Here is a 22,392-nt window from a genome sequence, read left to right as displayed (position 1 = left end):
AAGGGCCATATTGATCTATATTAAATGCACAATGTATTTAAAAGTACTTAATTGGATAAGGATTAATGCTGTATTGCTTAAAATCGCTTCGTAAATAAGCCATTATTTCTCGTAAAAAGTAAAGGATAAAAAATGGTTATTGTGGGTTATCCCTCAGAGGTAGACATATACCATCCCGGACTTTTTTATAGACCTTTTTAAGGTATACAATACTGCAGTATATTATTTTGATCTATCTCGTAGGGTTCAACTAGCGTTTGCAATGTAAGTGCAAGGAAATGTGTTTATTTACGACATCACATTACAAACTTCTAAAATTATCAGTGTTTCTCTACTATATTATGCATGTATTATACATATAAACCTTCCTCTTGAGTCACTCTATCTATTAAAAAAACGCATTAAAATCCGTTGCGTAGTTTTAAAGATCTAAGCACACATAGGGACAGACAGCGGGGGAAATGCGTTGCATGATTTCGTTACATAGCAACTCGCATGAAACGAACTTACCCTACCGTGCGTAAAGAAGTTTCACTTCAAAAATTTAGTCTACACTATCGCAATTTAATGAAATTACTTTAGTGGCGCATCCCATAGAGGGTAATGGAAGAAGTTTCCACTCGCAAAGTCTCCCAAAGTTGTTTTAGTACTGTATGTATATATAAATATAAATAAATAGAGTAATTTTCAGTATCAACAAGGTTTAGTTATTGTAATACATAAGTCAGTAGATAAATATTAGTTTATTTAAGAGAAAATAATATTGGACTGTTATATTGGTTGTCAATATTTACATTAGCGAATAAAATTGTTACTGTTGTTACAATAAATTCCGATTGGTTTTTGAAAAAGGTTTTACCACATGTATATGTTGTACCTACAATAATATTTGCATTCAAAAGGGGTAAACGTCACAAAGCCATTATTTTATATGTGGTTTCCACAATGCACACATGTATAGGCATTAATAGAAATACAGTTCGGAGTTTCAAATACCTATATCGATCACTGTTGGTGTATATAATATACTACATTTGAATATTGGTAGCAAATAATAATAAGGGTTGTCGCGGCGACGGACAAGTATTTTCACGAATTTCATAGGTAGTAACCTACGTGAACTGAAATTGCACCGGCATAATAATGCAATTGGCTCCACAGAGCACACAACAGATGCAGCAACGGTAACCACGTCACACAAGGACACTAACTTGGACGAGGGCTGCCGACCAAACCAGGTCATTTGCCAACCATTGGTCGTAACTCGGCTACGAAGTGAGAAAAGCCCTGTTAAACGGGGGCCTTCCTCATGAATAATCCGATTTATTGGAGCTTATTTCATTTGGATCGTATCTGAATTTTGCATTTAGCTACCGCAGCATCTTGTTCCCTTGTTCGGCAGTGGAAACGAAGACTTGACCGGGTTCCTACCACTTTCTTCTCTCATATTCTCCAGCTCCTTTTCTTATTTCAGTCATTTTCTTTTTGTTCTGCTACAACCAGGGCGTAGCTCGATTTTCGCGGTTCGATTACATGCAGATTTTCTCTACTTGCTGTAGTTTATATATTTTTTATTTATGTAACATGACACTTATATCAAATACTAGCGACCCGCCCCAGCTTCGCACGGGTGCAATGCTGATACTAAATGTATTGTTGTTATGTTTAGATTATATTCGAGGAGGGGAAATCTTCAAAAGACACCCCCTGAACATACTAAATATACTACAGAATGTCTATATACAACATTCACAGTTTTTTGTCATTAGACAATACAAACCGGCCGGTACCGTGCAACCGCTATGTCCGTGCATTTTAAATCTGTAATATCTTCGAAAATATTCATTTAAATTACATGCTGTAAGGGGCCATATTGATCTATATTAAATCCACAGTGTATTTAAGGTACTTAATTGGATAAGAATTAATGCTGTATTACCTATAACTGCTTCGTAAATAAGTCATTATTTCTCATAAAAAGTAAAGGATAAAAAATGGTTATGGTGGGTTATCCCTAAGAGATAGACATATACCATCACGGACTTTTTTGTAGACCTTTTTAAGATGTACAATATTGTAGTACATTATTTTGATCTATCTCGTAGGGTTTAGCCAGCGTTTGCAATGTAAGCGCAAAAAATGTGTTTATTTACGACATCACATCAGAAACCTCTAAAATTATCAGTGTTTCTCTACTATATTATGCATGTATTATACATATAAACCTTCCTCTTGAATCACTCTATCTTTTAAAAAAAACCGCATCAAAATCCGTTGCGTCGTTTTAATGATTTAAGCATACATAGGGACAGACAGCGGGAAAGCNTCTCAATTTTTCATTTTTATTCATTCAGTCTCTCTGTGAGAGACTCGAATCTCTGAATCAATAATTTTATCGTTCGAGTCTCTCATACAGAGACTGTGAGAGATCCATTAAAACACCTAGGCAATAACTGAGAGACTGTGAAAAACTGTAAGAGACGCTCTCAGAGACGCTGAAAGATTCTGAAAGACTCTGAGAGACTGAAGAGAGACTGTAGATTTTTGTCTAGAGAAAAAAAGTATTTATTAGTGAATATCTATTCTGTCCCCTTTCAAAGTAATCTCCACCAGATATTATAGGTACACTTGTGTCAACGTTTTTTATAATCCTCGAAGCACTTCAAAAAATCATTTTTGTGATCTTGTTCAGCTCCTCCTTCGATGCCGTTTTTATCTATCTCCTTAATCGCAACGTAGCGTCGTCCTTTCTTGGACCTCTTCAGTTTCGGAAACAAGAAAAAGTCACTGGTGGGCAGATTTGGGGAACACGGTGGTTGCGACATTATTAGTGTGTTGTTTTCGGCAACTATGTGTAACAATTTTTGTTCTTCCACAAATCCGGACGTTTCTGGCGGATTGCTTCGCGCAAATTGTGCACAACTTGCAGGTAATATTCCTTATTGACTGTTCTGCCCTGTGGCAAGAAGTCATGATGCATCACGTCCCTGCAATCGAAGAAAACTCTTCTTCTTCTTCTTTTTCCTTGGATAATGAAGGCAAATGATAGATCATTAACACCATTTCATTCTCCTGAGTCCCTCGTTTTGTTCATCTTGTCTATTTCTCAGTATGCACTACCCCGAAAGCAGGCTAAAATGAGTCTTGTGCCCTTCTCTTCCTCATTACACAAGAGTGTACTTGGGACAACCTGACCACTATCACTGGGTGGTGGTAAGGAAACATAATGAACTTGCTTTTTTAAGTTAGTTGTAGAAGTAAAGAATAAACAAATACAAAATTGCGATCCGTATCTAAAGGAAAAATATGAAAGGATTTTTGTTGGTTAAGAGAGAGAGGATACATGCTACTTCCCGGTTTCCCGGCACTAATTAAACAAAAAGATGGATTCTCCTTCGGTATTCTACCACATACGACGGCGGTTCAATAAGTACCCGTGTTAGAAATAAAGTCACCTTTTTTTTTAATTTTTATTTTTATTTTTCAACATAGTCCCCTTTCAGAAAGATACACTTCCCCCAACGACCCTGCCATTTTTGTTACCTCTCCAAAAAATAAGATTTGTCGAACTATCCAAAATCCCCCCTGTCTCGGCGATGACTTCCGCGTTTGAGCTAAATTTCTTTCTCGCTAGTCATTTCTTCATGGTAGGGAACAAGACGAAGTCGCAGGGAGTCAACTCGAGCGAGTACGGGGTGTGCGCCAGCAGTTCATAACGTAATTCATGCAGTTTGGCGTCAACAACTCCGGATGAATGTACCGGTGTGTTATCGTGTTGAAAAAGCACCTTCTGTTTCGTCAAATGCGTCCGTGTCTCCTTCAATTTTTTGTCGAAACGGTCCAATTACTCACTGTAGTATTGTCCAGTGATCGTTCTTCCTTTTCCTAAAAAATCCGTAAAATGATTTCCTCGGTAACGTTTGCCAGGCTTCCTGGTCGCTCCTATCAAAAACGGATCTTTGCCCACGTTTAAATTCGTTGAAGCAATATCTAACTGTGGTCGTAGATGGCGAAATGTCTCCATAAACAGTATCCAACTTTGTTTTCATCTCCTCGCATTTCTTCCCATCCAAAAACAAAAAGCGAGTTACCGAACGATACTGCTCTTTTTCCATCTTAGCGAAAATAACGAAACACGTCTCAGTCGAATGGCTGCCAAATCCAAACTAACCTATCAATCAGTCTGAAATTCGTTTTGGCATGGTTTGATAGATGGCAGCACACGATGAAAACAGCAATTTCCCTCGGGAACGTCCTCTGTCTTCAAACACGGGTACTTATTGAACCGTCCTCGTACATATACACAAGAATGTAGTACGGCGAAATTTTATTTTAGACAAGTTGTTAATTTCAGTTCTAGTGCTGCTACTACATTTCTACACTAAGATGTGATTCCTTTTAGTCGCCCAGCGCTGTTCGTTTGTCCTACGCGCGTCGGCGTCGCTTCGCGTCGGTCGGTGCCGTCTTGATAATCTTGAGAACGAATCGCCTGTTTCCTAATTAAACTCCCAAGAGTTGTCTGCTTGGGAAGCGATTTATTTTGCACTTACGCCAAACTAATTTCTAATTAGTCCCGAAATGACGACGTAGATTAAAAGCCGTAAGAGCACTTATTAATGCCAATTACACCGGTTTTTCGTTTAAAACGAATATATGAATTACTGTAAATAATAAATGTTGGTAGGTTTGATATATTTAATATTGAATCTTTTAATCATTGATCCTACCTGTCTAGTTTAATTATATTCCATGTAGTACTTGTTATATTTAAAGACTTAATTATAAATAACCCGAGATAAAAATGTTCAGTCTCTCAGAGTCTCTGAAAGCGGGACTCGAGTCTCCGTCTCTCATCGAGTCTTTCTGGTGTCGCCGAGAGAGACTGTCAAAAAGACTGTTTAGCGTCTCTGAAGGAGAGACACGAGTCCCAATACTCTCATATAATTTTGTTTGTTTTTAACGTTGCTTTTTGCAATGGAATCTCCAATTTAAATTTCAAATTGCAAAAAAGTCCTTGCCTTTTAGATCGAGCTCACTACGACGGCCGCCTAGTGCCGTGTCAGGCCGAAGAAGGACCTTAATTGAGAATTTCATAAAACTTGGGACGCGCCTGCACAAGTAGAAGTATACCAGTACTGTAACTGCAACTTTAGCAAACTTGTATTAAATCTAGTATGAAGATACCACTTCAAAGGCATTATAAATGATTTAGTTATTACTTTAAGGATAATTTTACGAATCTTTCTACAAAAATCAATTTTTTAATCGAACGTTTTGTTATTTGAATTATAGTAGAGGCAACCCGAAATAAAAATGTTCAGTCTCTCAGAGTCTCTGAAAGCGAGACTCGAATCTTCGTCTCTCATCGAGTCTCTCTGGTGTCGCTGAGAGAGACTGTCAAAAAGACTGTTTAGCGTCTCTGAATGAGAGACTCGAGTTGCTCATAGAGAGATCCTCATTTCGTATCCATGACATGGTAATATTTTTCTAAATTCAACATATTTCAGAGATCCCAGTCTTTCTACGAGAAACTCGAGTCTCTCAATTTTTCATTTTTATTCATTCAGTCTCTCTGTGAGAGACTCGAATCTCTGAATCAATAATTTTATCGTTCGAGTCTCTCATACAGAGACTGTGAGAGATCCATTAAAACACCTAGGCAATAACTGAGAGACTGTGAAAAACTGTAAGAGACGCTCTCAGAGACGCTGAAAGATTCTGAAAGACTCTGAGAGACTGAAGAGAGACTGTAGATTTTTGTCTAGAGAAAAAAAGTAAGAATAAAAACCTGTTTATTGTTTTCTTCAATCCGATTTATTGAATTATTGTTTTGTATTTCGTATTTTAAGTCTTCTAAAAACAATATTTGTATTGTTTCAGATCCACTAATGAAGTAACAATGATTGTTGGTGTAATTTGAACAACGCATTATTAAGGGTGAGTACAATTTCCTGTTCTTTTTAGAAGTTACACCCCTTCATATGCAAATAACACTAATAATAATACAAAAATAAATTTATGTTTAAGCGTTTGCATGTTTGTCAACTACTTATAAAACCTTGAAAATTTGATGCATTAGGTATTCGTTTAGAGATTGTGAAAAATCTATCAAATATAGTTGTATATAATGAAATGAGAAAGGGGCAGAGATTGACGTAAGGAATCAGGGTAATGTGAAATTTTATTGACTTGTATTAAGCGGTTTAAAAAATATTAGCAAAGGGAAATGTAATGCAAAAATTGGTGCAGCTAATACCTCATCCAATTATAACATTTTTCGGGAATACGTTGACAAGATTGATTCAACCAATGACGTAAATAATATAACATGCTGTAGTGGTTTTAATCATTAAATTTGAGCATACAACATTGATAGTTTTGCTCATTTACCAGGCTTTTATCAAAATTGAAATTTTAATAAATTACAATATAATAGCCACTACTGTCGGAGTTCATAATATACGTAAAAATCAATCTGGAATTTATTAGATACACACCATATAACAACATAAGTGATTCTATTTACTGATAACTAACTGCTGGTCATTTTTGACCTTAATAAATGGAAAAATTTAGCCTCATTGTTTATAATAACACTGGTAAAATGCAAGTGTAGTATCATTCGGAGGATACCGTATCACACCAATTTATCTTTGTCCGGTATTTGTTATTATTCAGGTATATAAATATAGAATGTAAACTCTACTAATTAAACTTAATTTAGTAGTTTGAGATACAACCGGAGCATAAAACGTTTAAAATGGTACAATTTTTAATTTTGGATAGCTATCTCTTACCGTTGCAAATCCCTAAACATTGATTTCCCTTCGCCGCGCTTCCCATCTCCGCGCTTCCCTTCTCCGCGGTTCCCTTCGCCGCGCTTCCCTTCCCCGCGCTTCCCTTCTCCGCGCTTCTCCTTCGCCGCGCTTCCCTTCGCCGCGCTTCCCTTCGCCGCGCTTCCCTTCGCCGCGCTTCCCTTCGCCGCGCTTCCCTTCTCTGCACTTCCCTTCGCCGCACTTCCCTTCGCCGCGCTTCCCTTCGCCTCGTTTCTCGTTGCCATGCTTATGACAAATAAGTGTAAATGCGTTAGAATCAACGAGAAATTTTTCTTTGCGGTTCTCTTCGCTTCGGTTCTCCATAGTGCGCGTTGGCCTTTAAAAAAAAAAGGAAACGTATATTTGTGTGCACGGCGCGGCGGCGTTGCTATAATCGGATTTGATGGAACCATATGGTCCGGCCAAAAGAGCGTAACACACAGCTAAGGTCTACATTCCAACAATTTGGCGACAGTTCAAATGGCCAATTCTCGGTAATCTTTTATCGAATTGGATGGAAAATATGATAAACGGTTCGCAAGATGCGACGTTACACGAGTTTCCTTTTCGATTTCCTTCTTCTTTGTCGTGCAATTTTTAGTCTTTGTTGTTACGTTGCCAGGACTCGAATGTCCGGAATAAAATTCATTACTGCTTCCCATTCAGAAAGCCTTTGTGTTTAGGAACAGCCGATTTAAAGTCGACTGTTGGAAAATAGCAGCAATACACAATAATCCTCCAGCAACTTATTAAATAGAGGACGGGAATGTATAAATCGATTTTGCTTTTCTTTCGACGCAATTTTTGTTGAAATGAAAGAAATTAATAAACGGGGCGATACATTCTCCTTAGAAAAACCGACCGGTTTTTAGCGACTACCAAAGTACTTTAAGTAGAATGATTAAGCTGGTTTATACTTTCGCCTTTTTAAAAGGTTATTCCTGGAATAATATCTAAATAGAGTGACAATTTATTGATTCAAAATTTGATTTCTTCAAACTGAATAATAAGTATTAGAGCAAGATCTCAGAGTCGCTAGAGATTACTATTACTATTAGATTAATCAGGTGCTAAAGATATCTACGTAAAAACATTACTCGCTTTTTTTAAAGTTTGAGTGCTGATTTTTACATAATATTTCACGAAAACTTGTTAAAAATTAATAATGAGCACTGCCAGAAACTTCCCATCGGCTCAGTAATTTCTGCCAGAATTTCAAAGTTCGCAAAAAAAATCATAATTTTACTTATAGTCTGAATTTTCATTTTTAATGTGACACTTGGTAAGGTAACTATTTCAATAGTTTTTATAAGTAGCCAATCCAATTGTAGGGGCCAAACATCCCCTAGACACAATTAAAATATCGCTGTGCTATAAAGCCCTCTAGTTATTGCCTTTGCACTTGTACTCACATAAAATGTTTTTTCAAAATGTTATCATAAATAAAAGATATAATTTCTAATGAAATATATATACAGTGTAAACTCTATATAACGACACTTAAGGGACTGAACATTTTTCGGCGTTATAAAGAGTGGTCGTTAAATGGAGAGAAATAAAAGATATTATTTTTACTATTCTATAATATATGCATTTACCAACATAGTGCACATTTTGCACACGAACATTATTATTCATACATTGCGTATACCCTGTTATCTTCGTCTGATGTTTTTTGCTGCTGCAATATTTTAATTGTATTTTGTTACGTATCTTACTCATATCTTGAGATACTGCTGGATCAATTTGATTATATAAAAGGTATTTTTTAATAGTTTCGCTGCATCAGGTGCTTGTTTGATGCTTAGTGGAGGGACAGGATCGTCTTCTTCAACAACGTACACAGCTGCAGTTCTTATCTATTTCGGCAACTTAGAAAGTACTGCTTAGAGTGTAATATTGTATAGAAAACAATGTAAACCAACCAAAGTCAAGCAATTTCGACGTTTTAAGTAGTTTGTCGTTAAATCGAGTGACGTTATAAAGAGTTTACACTGTATATATTTATATATATATTTGATGGTCTTTAAATGCGTCAGTAAGGCGTCTAAATTGCATTTATATTGGTTAAGTCTTTATGAAATAATTATTTTCTGATTTTTATTTCTTTTTGGATTTATTCAAAAACAAGAATAGACACAGAGGTCTGAATCCTGCAGGACCAACATTTCTCATTAGTATACCAATTTATCCTGCACAGATGATTCAGATATAATTAGTTTGTGAAAATTTAATTCTACCAAAAATTAATTTTAATTCTCATCTAAGTGCAGTTACTTTTATAATACTTTATGTTACAAAAATTTTATAGACTTATTTTCTATAAATTGTTAGATTTAAAGAAAAACATGAGACCAATTACCTATACTTATATATCAACAATACTGATGATGTACTCATGTTTTTAATGATTATTATATTTACATCCTTGCCTGATTGTAAAGTAAAGAGAATTACATTATTAAATGTCAAACCCATGAATATTTTAACTGAAATAGCAAATGAATGAAACAAGGGTTACATAATTAAGAAGGGCATTTTCCACAAGTGTCCGATTCGCTAATGTAAATTTAGTAAACATTGACCATTGACCGGGCGACTTGGAAATGACCTGCTCCTTCCCTATCCTACCACACTGAGCTCGGACCCATTTATGGAGATTTACATTTTAGTGGACGACTTCAATTATAGCGAGCCATTTTGTGTTAAGCGCTTCACAATTTGATAGGAAGAGAAATTAATTTACAATTGAGTTCCTAAATAACCCACGAATGTCAAATTTTCTTAATTTAGTTACAAACAACGTAATGAATGTGAAAAGGTTAATCACTGAACAAAAATAATATGGTAACCCCCATAGTTATACCATAAACCTTTTTATAGTAGGTATATAATAAACTGAGTAATAAGGTAATGATAATAAAATAAAATAAATACTGGGGAAAAGTTTACTAAAACGATACTTAATAGTTACAAAAGTGCTTAATTGAATAATGAAATTGTAAACCATTACAAAATTTATTGTGTAAAAATTTTTATAAGTTGTCATTATTATTGCCAGGAAAACAGAAAATGACATAAGGTACTTTTTTATGTAGTCTAATATACAATAAGTTATATAAGAATATTGATGCATTTGATGCTCTTTTGTTTCGGGGAAAAAAAGTCCCAGGGGGCCAGATCTGGGGAATAGGGTGGTTGCGGAATTATAAGTGTGTTGTTTTTGAGCAGGGACGTTATCATGGTGCAAAAGCTAGTTTTTTTCTACCACAAATGTGGGTGTATCTAACGGATTGCATCATGCAAATTGCGCATAATTTGTAGGTAATATTCCTTATTGACTTTTCTACCCTGTAGCAAGAACTCATGATGCACCACGCTCCTGCAATCGAAGAAAACTATAAACAAAACCTTCCCATTCGACATAACTTGGCGCGCTCTTTTCGGTCTTGACTCCTGCAGAGGCTTCCGTTGGGTTGATTGAGCTTTGGTTTTGCGTCAAAACCATTAACCCATGATTCGTCACCAGTTATGACCCTCTGGAGCTGTTTTTGGTCGAAATTGACCAATTTTGGTACGAATTTCGCGGAGACCCGCGTCATGGCTAAATCATTGGTAAAAAACGAATGACAGGAGCCAATCGATATGATTAGGTCCTCAGAAACTTCTCTAATGGTGATTCGACAATTGGCTAATACTATTTTCTTCACTTCATCGATGTTTTTGTCACTTGGGCATTTTTTACCACCGATAAACGTTGCTTCAATCCAAGATAGCTTCACCATATACCACAGTCAACATTCGGAATGCGTCCGTACACTTAATTTTGCTTTTCACAAAAAAATTTGATACAGATTCTTTGAGCCATTTTTTGGAATAGACAAAAATCGATGACGAGTCAAAACACATGCAAGCAAAGCAGCTGTCAAAAATTAACCGAACATCCAACACGGCTGAACTTATAAGTGAGAGGCACGAGTACCAACATAACGCAGAAAAAAAAAACGAAAATCGAATATACGTGACCCCCGAAAATATAAAAATCGCGATACTTTTTGAACACACCTCGTATACTTGCAAAAGTAGGGAGCTGAACTGTTTTGGATAATTCTTATCCGATAGATCGTCCATGTCCTGTACTAGCAAGTTATGTCTTGTAAAAAGAATGCAATTCCTTAGGGGGCATATTTGCAACTAGGAGACGATTTCGATCACTATTGGTGTAGTTCCACGCGGCAGGGTTGTAGAGGTGTCAGTTATGTGGATCATTTAAAATTTATTCATGAGAAAGAAACCAAAATTAGACATTAACTGATTTAAAATTCATAATCACTTTTCTACTTAACAGCCACTAAGCAAGCCAATGCGAATTAAAGTTTTTCTGCTTCTCTTGAATTTCAATTTTGTAACCAATTAATGTTATCAAACTTTTTTAATTTCAGCGTTGTTATAAAAGGCGCTAACTCTCCGTTAAAGGTTTAGAAATTTTTCTGTGAAATAGAACTAGAACTTCTTACTGCTGCTCTAGCAAAATGAATATAGGAATTAATTTTGTATGACCAAGTTTCTTATCGGTGCTAAACTAAAATAACACCTTTTAAAAAAACAATTGCCAACGTATTGCTCTAAGTTGTCGGACTTTTTTAAGGGTAGTTTTGTTGAGAGATGCAAATCTAATGGAATTTCATTTTTTGAAAGGCATCTACATGATAATCAACAAGATAAACTAATTCAACAGTTGTGTAGATAGACATTAAATATAACAGCTAACATTCACATTTAGGTCTAAACCGTTGTAGAATTAAAATAATAAATAAATAAATCAATAGAACATCCCGTGGTGACAACTGGACAATACACAAAAAAATCATTTTTGGGAAAGCCCGACCACTTAGAGAGAAACATTGACGTTTATTTTTTAAAAAATTGATGTATTTTCACCCTATTTGGCTTCGATTTGACACTGGGTATAAACAGGGGAAGAACGAAGAATATAATTTTATTTATTTTTATAAATTTATTGGGTTATATTCAAGAGGTGGAGGTGTGGATCCAAACAGTTTTAGCACTGACGACGTTATGATGACGATGATTCAAGAATGGGTGAAACAAAGTAAGCAAATCTCTTACCCCCCCCCTATGCTTACGTTAACATTGGTACTTGCATATTTTCTTAAAATATTTTCAACTTTTAATCTTAAAACACCTCGTGAGAGCGAGGTTTTATTATTAATATGTCTCTAACTAGCTCTACATACATATCTTAGAAGATATCCTACCAATAACCTACACGGAGAAAACTAAACTTTTATGGTATCGCAAAAATTAGAATTTTCGATTGTAAATGATTAAATTTGCCGGAGAAATTAAGTAATAACTTGTAATAATCTCAATTTTAACATGTCTTTTAAAATTACTACAATTTAATTTGTAATATCAACTAAAATACCTAGTAAATTTATTTCTTTTGGGATTTTATATTTACAAATGCGTGTCCAAATTGTAATTTTTATTATTTTCGCTTACGAAACAACGGGATATTGGGATAAATTGTAAATATCGCTTTAATATTTAGGTAAATTTTCCTTTTCCATTTTCTCCGTGTAGGAAAAATTTGCATTATTTTTGGTATGATTCTCGTTTTATACATCGTCATAAGTACAAATATAACGAATATTATTGCAAAAAAGAGAATTATGTGCGTATATAGATTACATTCGCGGTTCGGTTTTAGTACCCACTTAATTAATTAGATAATTACTACACGTGTAGGATTTTAGATAATTANTTTCTTTAAAAATTATTTCAAGTTCCTTAATTATTACAATTAAATTTGTAATATCAACTAAAGTACCTAGTAAATTTATTTCTGCTGGGATTTTATTTTTACAAATTCGAGTCCAAATTGTAATTTTTATTATTTTCGCTTACGAAGCAACGGGCTAGTGGGATAAATCGTTTTAATATTTAGGTAATTTTTCCTTTTTCATTTTCTTCGTGTATGTAAGAGAATTCAGTCACGACTTACATTCCACTTAGCTTACTGTATTGTAGACTAATGTTAAGTCAAAATAAATTAAAGTAAGAACGATAGGTAATTTAATTTTGAGAATTTCTACGAGAGCTATGTGACACATTTAAGGAAGGTGGAAATTGGTTTCGAAACATTTTTATTACTGTATCCGAACTCGACAAAAGTCTTAAAAAGGGAAAATTGAAGTGTCGAAGTGGTCTTGAAGGGCTATTTTATTTTCATTCAAGTGCAATAAGCTTTGAAAAATTCAATAGACGAACATCTGAAAATTGATCCTGTCAGTTGCAATTCCCTCGAGAGTTAGTTACTGCTGCTGTTACTGCTGAACGATAGATAGATAGATAATAGATACTCGTGTAGATCTTTCCTTTTAAAACAGTCGGGCAAGAGTTTAAAACGACCGAAAAGTTTATTTTTATTTCTCTTAACGGTAGTAATTACTCTACAAGTTGCTCGGTCTTCGTAGCTCTCGACAATAGCAGCAGCAGCTTCTATTCGAGCGCTTAACTTTTTTTTGTTCCGGTCATGATTATGTTTTCCAAGGAACTTTTAACGAAATCGCGATGTTGTTATTGTGCATTGCCTTTCTTTTTACTTCTTCAGTTGATGTTTGTTCACCTCTTAATCCGATTTGACTTTGTTTACTTTAATAAAGCATAGAAAAGAAAAGAAAAGGAAAACCCTGTAACGATAATGCTGTTAGCGATGCAACTGCTGCGAAATAATACGATTTTAAAATAAGAAATTAAATTTTAAGTGAAACATTAAATTCGCATCGTGGTGAAATAAATTAATTTAATAATTCATCAGGCCAAGTAGTTTAATGTTTTTGCAAATTATTTATTGGACTTGAAAATCTCGTTTTTCAAAAATTTGATTATTTGACTTCTTTTGTTTTTCCACTTCATGTCAAGTAATTTTATATTAAGTACTTGATTTTGAAGTTAATCGATATGTTTGCCCAAATGTTATTTATGTATATTTGTGAAATAACAAACCTTTTTCTGAAAAAATGCAATCAAAAAATCTCTTTTGCCATAGATGGTCGATTTTCTTTCAGCATGAAAGGGTATATAAGTACAGTGTAAACTCTATAACGTCACTCGATTTAACGACAAACTCCTTAAAACGTCGAAATTGCTTGACTTTCGTGGGTTTACATTGTTTTCTATACAATATTACACTCTATATAGCGTCACGCGCACTCTATTTAACGACAACAATGCGACATTATAAACCATTAAGCAGTACTTTCTAAGTTGCCGAAATAGATAAGAACTGCAGCTGTGTACAGGTCTGACAAAGGAAGCTGGCGAGCGGTCGCGCAGGTACTTGCCCATTTATGACCTATTTGGGTAAGTCACTTGGAACCGATACACAAATAAGCTTTCAGTAGGCGTAAATTATAGTATTAATACAGATAGGACAGTAGCGTACTAGAAAATAATGTAAGAACATGACTTATCAAAAAGAAAAAATTAACCTATTGCTTTTGTCTTATAGTCAGTTTTCACATTCACTCTCATCATGGGAATCTCTATCACTGTCACCAACATCAACAATTAGTTCTTCTGTTTGTCTGTCTATTACTTGCTCACTGATCCCTATATTTAAATATTTAATCTACGTCCCTGATAGCAATACTGAAGAATAAGGGCTGCAATCTTTATACCTAAAACTGCCTACTTTTGTCAGCGCGCATTCACGCCATTTTAATATTTCCGCCAGCTTCCTGCGTCAGGCCTGTACGTTGTTGAAGAAGACGATCCTGTCCCTCCACCAAGCATCAAACAAGCACTTGATGCAGCTAAACTATTAAAAAAATACTTTTTATATAATCAAATTGATCCAGCAGTATCTCAGGATATGAGTAAGATACGTAACAAAGTACAATTAAAATATTGGAGCAGCAAAAAACATCAGACGAAGATAACAGGCTATACGCAATATATGAATAATAATGTTCGTGTGCAAAATGTGTACTATATTGGTAAATGCATATTCTTATAGAATAGTAAAATAATATCTTTTATTTCTCTCCATTTAACGACCACTCTTTATAACGCCAAAAAAATGTTCAGTCCCTTAAATGTCGTTATATCGAGTTTACACTGTATTACAAAACTATCATCCTTTTTATTGCTAATAACTGAAAGCTCCATTTCATCCTTTTGGATTTTATTCTAGCGGATAGAGAACTGGCAGATGTTTTTTTTTTTATTTATTTGAACTTTTCTCAGTCGTTAAACGTTTGGGGAATTAAAATTAAATCTAAAATTTTTATGCCTAACGTGATAGATAAAGCTAAATTGTATAACTGAAAAGTGCGATCCACTTTCGATTATCAGGAATTCCGGAAAATGGCAATCCAACCTATTAAACTTAATGCATCCATGCAAATATTGCCGCTTTAACCGGAATATCGGATTATAGTTTTAGTTTTTATGGTGTTGTGCAAACGCATCACCACGAACGCTTTTAAACAAAAACAACTTGCAAAATTTAAAATAAAGCGGGCAACAATACAAAAATTTGTTCATTGGAAATGGATCCGATCTAGAGTTTTTTGCAAACATCCTACAGTTCATTCCTGTATTTAAATACAGAATAGAAATATTTTTTTGATTTGTTATTTAAAATATAAAATACAAAATAGAATTCCCTTTTGAATTTTAAATACTAAATGTAAAATATGCATTTTCAAAATACTTTTTTCAAATAAATGCTATGTTATAGTTTCTTCAGTTCAGCAGCAAATACTTCTCCTATATACTTCCTTATTTGCCTTTGTCACCTGTTTTAATTAGACAACATACACTGATGCCAGAATAGTTTGTTTGGCGTGAAAGATCAGAGCCAAAATAGGGTTGCAAATAATTTTATTGATGTAAAATCAACATCAATTATTTTATATCAAAATATTTACAACCCCATTTTGTTTTTGATCTTTTAACCATTGTAATAAGAAAAGGAAATGGAATCCATAGTTTCTTTAGCTTTCGGTTTATCTAATAAGTGAAGTTTTTCGAATAGATTTCTAAGAATTTTGGATTGTACGCACTTATTAGCACACCACAATATCTTGTAGTTTTTAGTTTTACACAGCTGGCGTATATCAATTCGATATTGTTTTGCGGGCTGTTTTGTCGTAATTCACAAAATTTCGTAGTTCCTTGCTAAAGGTACGATAAGTAGTGATTTGACAGGTGCTGTTATTAATTTGGAACTTCAACATTCCATGGAACATGACATTGAACCCGGAAAACAATATCGATCCAATTTTGTAGATTATCCATTTCCAAGGAGTTTAGAATTTTTTGGGCTCTCTTCAGTTAAACAATTAGAAGGCATTCATGGAATGTCCCTTTGTTCTCTTTTTAAGGTTCTAATACCTTGTGACCAATGTGAGCAACTTTCATTCTTTTTATATAATGTTTGATCGGTGATACTAGCAAAACTTCTGACGGCAAAAATTTATTTTGCATTTTACAAATAGAAAATACGTTTGGAAAAGTTTTTTAAATAAAATACCAAATGTTTTTCTCAAGAAAGTATTTAAATGCAAGTACTTCAAATGAATCACATCTCTGCCTAAACGGTTATAAGTTATAAGTGATTTTTACTGTATTTCTATATGGCTGCGTGGTTTTCCTTATATATTGGGAAAAGTGACATCAAAAAATAGCAAAAGCAGAATTCTCTTTGTTAAAATGCAATGATGTACGTTCCCTAAGATGTGGTATGCGGATAAGGATTTACAATACCGTCTACATCGTCGTAAAATGCACCTGAGACATTCAAGTATGCTTCGCTTGAAGTAAGAAGTAGAGGAGATAAATTTTATCGTTCATGAAAAATTGTTCGCCGATATTGTACTACACGGCACATATTTGCCATCGGTTAAACTGCTTTTTGTGATTTATCTTCAAAGGAACTGGACTGACTGACATTTATTGCTAGTTTTTCCGAAATCGAGTCTTAAGTATTTTGCATGATTTTCCTTGCCGGAAATGTTACAAAATAAACGTTTCGTCCTATTAAATTTGTTACAGAAAAGATTTTTTCGGATGTCGTATGACAACAAAGCTTGTTTTGTGTTTGTCGACTTTTATTTTGAAATTTCGTGCTGCCTGTCCTATGTAGGTACTATTTCAGTTTTTACATTCTAACTCATAAACTGCTGATTTTCTTTAGGGTATTACTTGTTTTTATCATTATTTTCTAAAAATTTAGGATAGTTTCTGAATTTTTGTGTGGTAGTAAGGTAAAAGGCCCAGTTTCTGACACTCTAAGAGGGACAGCTGAGATTATATTACGATAACTAAAATAATATTTAATTAGAATAAATAATTTTTATACTATAAACAAGTTCAGAGTTTCTAGAAAAACTCATATACGCGATATAATTATTTGAAGCGAATTAGTAATTTTAATTAATGATTTAAAAAGTGATGTTTGAAGACCCAGTTTCTGACACNTATATGTTTAAAAAAGGACCAAAAAGTAAAGCATAGTCGAGAATTCGTTGAATCATTCGAACATTGCAAAGAACTTCTGGTAAATTCCCCCATATTGCAATACCCAGACTTTGAAAAACCATTTGTTTTAACCACGGACGCTAGTAATTTTGCAATTGGTGCCGTTCTCTCCCAAGGTAACATACCACACGACAAACCTATAGCGTACGCATCGCGAACTTTGAATGATAGCGAAACCCGTTATTCAACCATTGAAAAGGAATTACTTAGTATAGTTTGGGCATGCAAATATTTTAGGCCATACCTCTACGGTCGAAAATTCAAAATTTACACAGATCATCGTCCCCTAGTTTGGCTTTTTAATCTAAAGGAACCTAATAGTAAACTTGTTCGTTGGCGCTTAAGATTGGAAGAGTACGATTATGAAATCGTGTATAAGAAAGGAAAACAAAACACCAATGCGGACGCATTATCACGAATAAAATTGAATGCCTTAGAAAATGAAAGTGTCGTTAATAATCCCGGTGATGTTAATAAAGAAATTCTCGATTTTTTACGTAACATGGCTGAAAATCCCTTTGAAGACGAACAACCTATAAATAATGAAAAGACAACACCTGATTTACCCTCTTCGAGTCAATCTCAAAGATCGAAAATTAAAATATTACAAAATATCCAAATTAAACCACCACATAACACACAACCCGAATCGAAACCAATCGAAAGACAAACCCTAAGTTATGACGAAACAGCCCACACTTCTTCAAGTAAAGATATTGTTAATAATGGAATACAAATTTTAGATGATATAATAAATAACAAACCAAATCAGTTACTAATTTCAAATAACCCTTATAACAATTTAATCGTTTCCCCCGATAATTTTGAACATCATAAAATATACCTCGTAAAAATTCCTAGGTCAAATGAAGATCTTATAATAGAACTATTTAAAAAATATACTGGCTATAATAAGACATTTTACTTATATTTTCATGACGATTCCATGTATAATATTTTCAACGAAGTGTATATGAAACATTTTTACTCATCTGGACTTAAATTAATAAAATGTTCTAAACTAATAAATTCAGTTAGAGAACAAGAAGAAAGATTAATGATAATCAAACATCAACACGAAGGTAAATGTAATCATCGTGGCATAAATGAGACGTTAGATAAAATTAAAAAATTATATTACTGGCCCTCTATGAAAATAGATGTCACAAAATTTATAAACGATTGTATAATATGCCAAACTTCAAAGTATTCTAGGAAAACCCCTTATGTACCTCTCATGTTTACAGAAACTGCAAATAAACCTTTTCAAGTGTTACATATTGATGTGTTTAAATTTGACAAGCAAGAGTTTTTAACTATCATAGACGCATTTTCTAAATTAGGTCAAGCATTCCCAATTCAAGCAAAAACTGCAATCGAAATTTGTAATAAGCTTTTACAATATTTTTGTTTCTATGGCCTACCTGAAAAGATAGTTATGGACAATGGAACAGAATTTAAAAATGACACGGTAAAGGAATTACTAAAAGCTCACAAAATAGATATACATTTTACTACCCCATTTCACCACGAATCCAACTCATTGATTGAACGGTTTCATTCAACTCTTATAGAACATTTAAGAATACTTAATCAAAAATATCAAAATTACCCTATTGCAAAAATAATGTTATATGCACTTATTGCCTATAATAATACCATACATTCAAGTACACACTTTACACCTTTAGAAGTAACTTTAGGTCATACAAGTTGTAGAGACCCTTCAGTTTTAATAGACGTAACATATTATAGAGACTACGTTGCGAATCATAACGACAAAATAAAACACTTGTATCAGAATATATCCGAAGATTTAAAAAGAAAGAAAACAAAAGTTCTGGAAAAAAGAAATATCAAAGGTGAGACACATCAATTTAAAATTGGTCAAACTGTCTATAAGGTTAATGTTCAACGTGATAAAAAAGAAAATAAATTTAAAGGACCTTACGAAATTATCGAATTATTAGAAAATAATAAAGTAAAGGTTAAAAATAAATCCAATAACAAGACAGAAACTATACACGTAAAAGAATTAAAAATACCTCTTGTTTCAGATACACCTTCTGCTTCGCAGTAGCAGTAACTTCTTCAAATTTTTACAATCTGAATAATAACCCCGGAATTCTACCGCTTAAATTAGGTATAGCACAAAATGTTATCAATCACTGGTCTCTTGTACAAATCTTTGATATTACAAATATGATAAATGAATTCACGGCACTCAAAAATAGTTTCCAAAAACTCAAAACAATAATTGAAAATTCTACGCAACATAAATATGAGTTTTATAATTCCTACAATTTAATTACGACATTACAGAACAAAATAAGTACTCAAATATACCAGATTAATCCTGCTTATAATAAAAGAATTAAAAGAGGTTTAGTTAATGGTTTAGGATCAATAACAAAATCTCTTACCGGAAATTTAGACAATGAAGATGCTGATAAGTATGATAAGGCTATCTCTACTCTCTTAGAAAATCAAAAGTCAATTCAAAACCTAATGAGTAGTCAATTGACGCTCCTTTAAAACTCTATTCAAGCATTTAAAGATATTACACTGAATTTGACGCATGACCAAATAACGTATAATCCGAACGGTACTGGACGGAAAAATTGACCATTTTATCCAATACAATTGCATTGCTCAAATGTGCTGTTATTGGTACCATTTACTACTGAAAATATCAAAACGAGATGTTTATTTATATTTGAAGATGTTTCGTGGAAATGCTACTTGTAACTTTGACAAGAGCTCACTTTCTCTAATAAACTTTTCAATATTTTTTAACCGTATATTAACCAAAAAAACTATATACAACTTAAGGAACACTTAACAATTAACACAGAAAAAGAAGAAGAATTAATTTAACGACATAACTTAGCTAGGATAGATAAAAATTGAGGAGACTTCACGAGAGCTTTTCGAACACTTGTTTTTGTACCAAGCAAGTCAATTTATAGAGTTCAACCAAAATGGGGTAGGGGTGGTATCGCCACCCTCACCTCTTTTACCGAAGACACTTTGATGATAATAATAATAATGAGGTTCTAGGACCTTGCGCGAACAATTAGTATAATCTTTTATTGAGTAGTCCATAACATTTTAAAGGTAGTCCCATTTTTATTGAAGAAAATATTGTATCTTTAGATAAGGGTGGAAAATTAGGCGATGATTGTTACTGTGATTTTGTAATCTAAATAATTATTAATTCCCTGAACTTATTAGATGAAAATACTTTTTTATTGTAAAAAATTCCAATGTTTTGTCAGGATTTAGAAATTTTACCATAAAAAATTACTTTTACCTGATGTGTCCTTTTCTATTTTCTAATATTCATATCCTCTACACTCATTCTCTGTCCTAAATTTTGATAGTACATTTATTTTCCTCCCTCTTTGTAAATCCCCTTGCCAGTTTCCTCAAAATCTGGCCCATCACATATTATCTCAATTTTTATTATTTTCCGGCATCTGTTCTTCATCAGTTCCCTTACTTTTATACCTTCCTTCAACCACTCCCTTATCTACTCTTGATCGTTATCTGTCACATCTGATTTTCGTCCCTATTTCCAATACTTTCTTCCTCCACATTTCCTTCCTGACATCGCCTTCTTCCAGCCTCCCCAACATCTCATATTTTACTATCCTTTTTATCGCTTCTTCTCACATCTTCCAACATTTATTGTCCCTTCATATTACATTATGCGGCATACTTCTCTCTAATTGCAAATATTTTTACCTGATAAGCCTTCTTATTTTTTCTAATATTCATATCTTCTGCACTCATTTCCTATCCTAAATTTTGCTAGCTCGTCTATTTTCCTCCCTCTTTCTAAATCCCCTTGCCAGTCCTCAAAATCTGCGCCATCACATATTTTGATTCCTCTGTCTTCTCTCCTTATCATTTCCCTGTATCCGTTTTCCATCAATTCCCCTATATTTATACCTTCCCTCAACCACTTCCTTACCTGCTCCTGATCGTTATCTGTCATCTTTTGACCCTATTTCTAATACTTTCTTCCTCCACATTTCCTTCCTAATATATCCTTCTTCCAATTCCCCAACTTTCTCTCATATTTTACCCTCCTTTTTATCGCTTCTTCCCACATTTATTCTCCCTTCATATTACATTGTCTAACATACTTCTCTCTAATTGCCATTATTTTTACCTTATTAGTTCTCTTGTTTTTTCTAATATTCATATCCCCTACACTCATTTTCTGTCCTAATATTTTCTAGTACATTTATTTTCCTCCGTCCTTCCAAATCTCTTTGCCAGTTTCTTCAAGACCTGTCCCACCACATATTTTGATTCCTCAATTTTTGTAGATCCTCTCCTTATCATTTCCCTGCATCCGTTCTTCATCAATTCCTTCATATTTATAACATCCTTCAACCACTGCCTCACCTGCTCCTGATCGTTATCTGTCATATCTACTTGTAGTCCCTATTTCCAACACTTTCTTCCTTTATGTATCCTTCCTAATATCCCTTTCTTCCAGCCTTCCCAACCTCTTCTCATATTTTACTATCCTTTTTATGGCTTCTTCTCACACCTTTCCACATTTACACCCTCTTGTTATTACATTATCTCGCATACTTCTCTCTAATTGCAACACCCACATGATACATGACATATCTATTATATAAAACCTCTGCCTGCTTTTCTTCTGACCTAACTTCATAGACTCCCAATAATTTGTTACCCTCTCGATTGGTGACAGGAATATCTATAATGCATAATTTACATTTTGTACTGTAAAATAGCCATAAAACAGTCAGTCATTTTGTTTTAAACCCAGTTTTCTGTTAAACAAAAGATTTTTTCTCTATATAATATAATGTAATCCAATATTTCAAGCCACATTATGATCAGTTAGGTGAATCTTACAAATAAATATTGGTTTGTTATAACCGATCGGACTTTCCGTTCAAAAAAGGTTCGCTAAAGCCGATAATTTGTGCACGTGTTCGTTATATCGAAATATGATAGTATA

The 22,392-nt window shown here is 33.8% G+C and overlaps 2 protein-coding genes across 2 annotated transcripts in view; one reads left to right on the top strand and one right to left on the bottom strand.

The window, feature by feature from the left end:
- Nucleotides 1-22,392, bottom strand: part of LOC108744609 (peroxidasin homolog) — a gene marked incomplete at its 5' end in the record, with an annotated part of 79,142 nt that overhangs the window by 31,760 nt on the left and 24,990 nt on the right. The gene's annotated exons all lie outside the window — the stretch shown is intronic.
- The window catches only part of LOC108744688 (alpha-catulin), a 296,147-nt gene that overhangs the window by 266,694 nt on the left and 7,061 nt on the right, over nucleotides 1-22,392 (top strand). The window contains exon 15 of the transcript XR_003231151.1: nucleotides 5,881-5,937. The gene's annotated coding sequence lies outside the window, so the exon portion shown is untranslated. The remainder of the gene's footprint in view (nucleotides 1-5,880; nucleotides 5,938-22,392) is intronic.

Source organism: Agrilus planipennis, unplaced genomic scaffold, assembly GCF_000699045.2.
Source record: "Agrilus planipennis isolate EAB-ADULT unplaced genomic scaffold, Apla_2.0 scaffold16, whole genome shotgun sequence".
Classification (NCBI taxonomy): Eukaryota; Metazoa; Arthropoda; class Insecta; order Coleoptera; family Buprestidae; genus Agrilus; species Agrilus planipennis.
The sequence above is the reverse complement of the archived record's forward strand: the minus strand, read 5'-3'. Positions and strand labels throughout refer to the sequence as shown.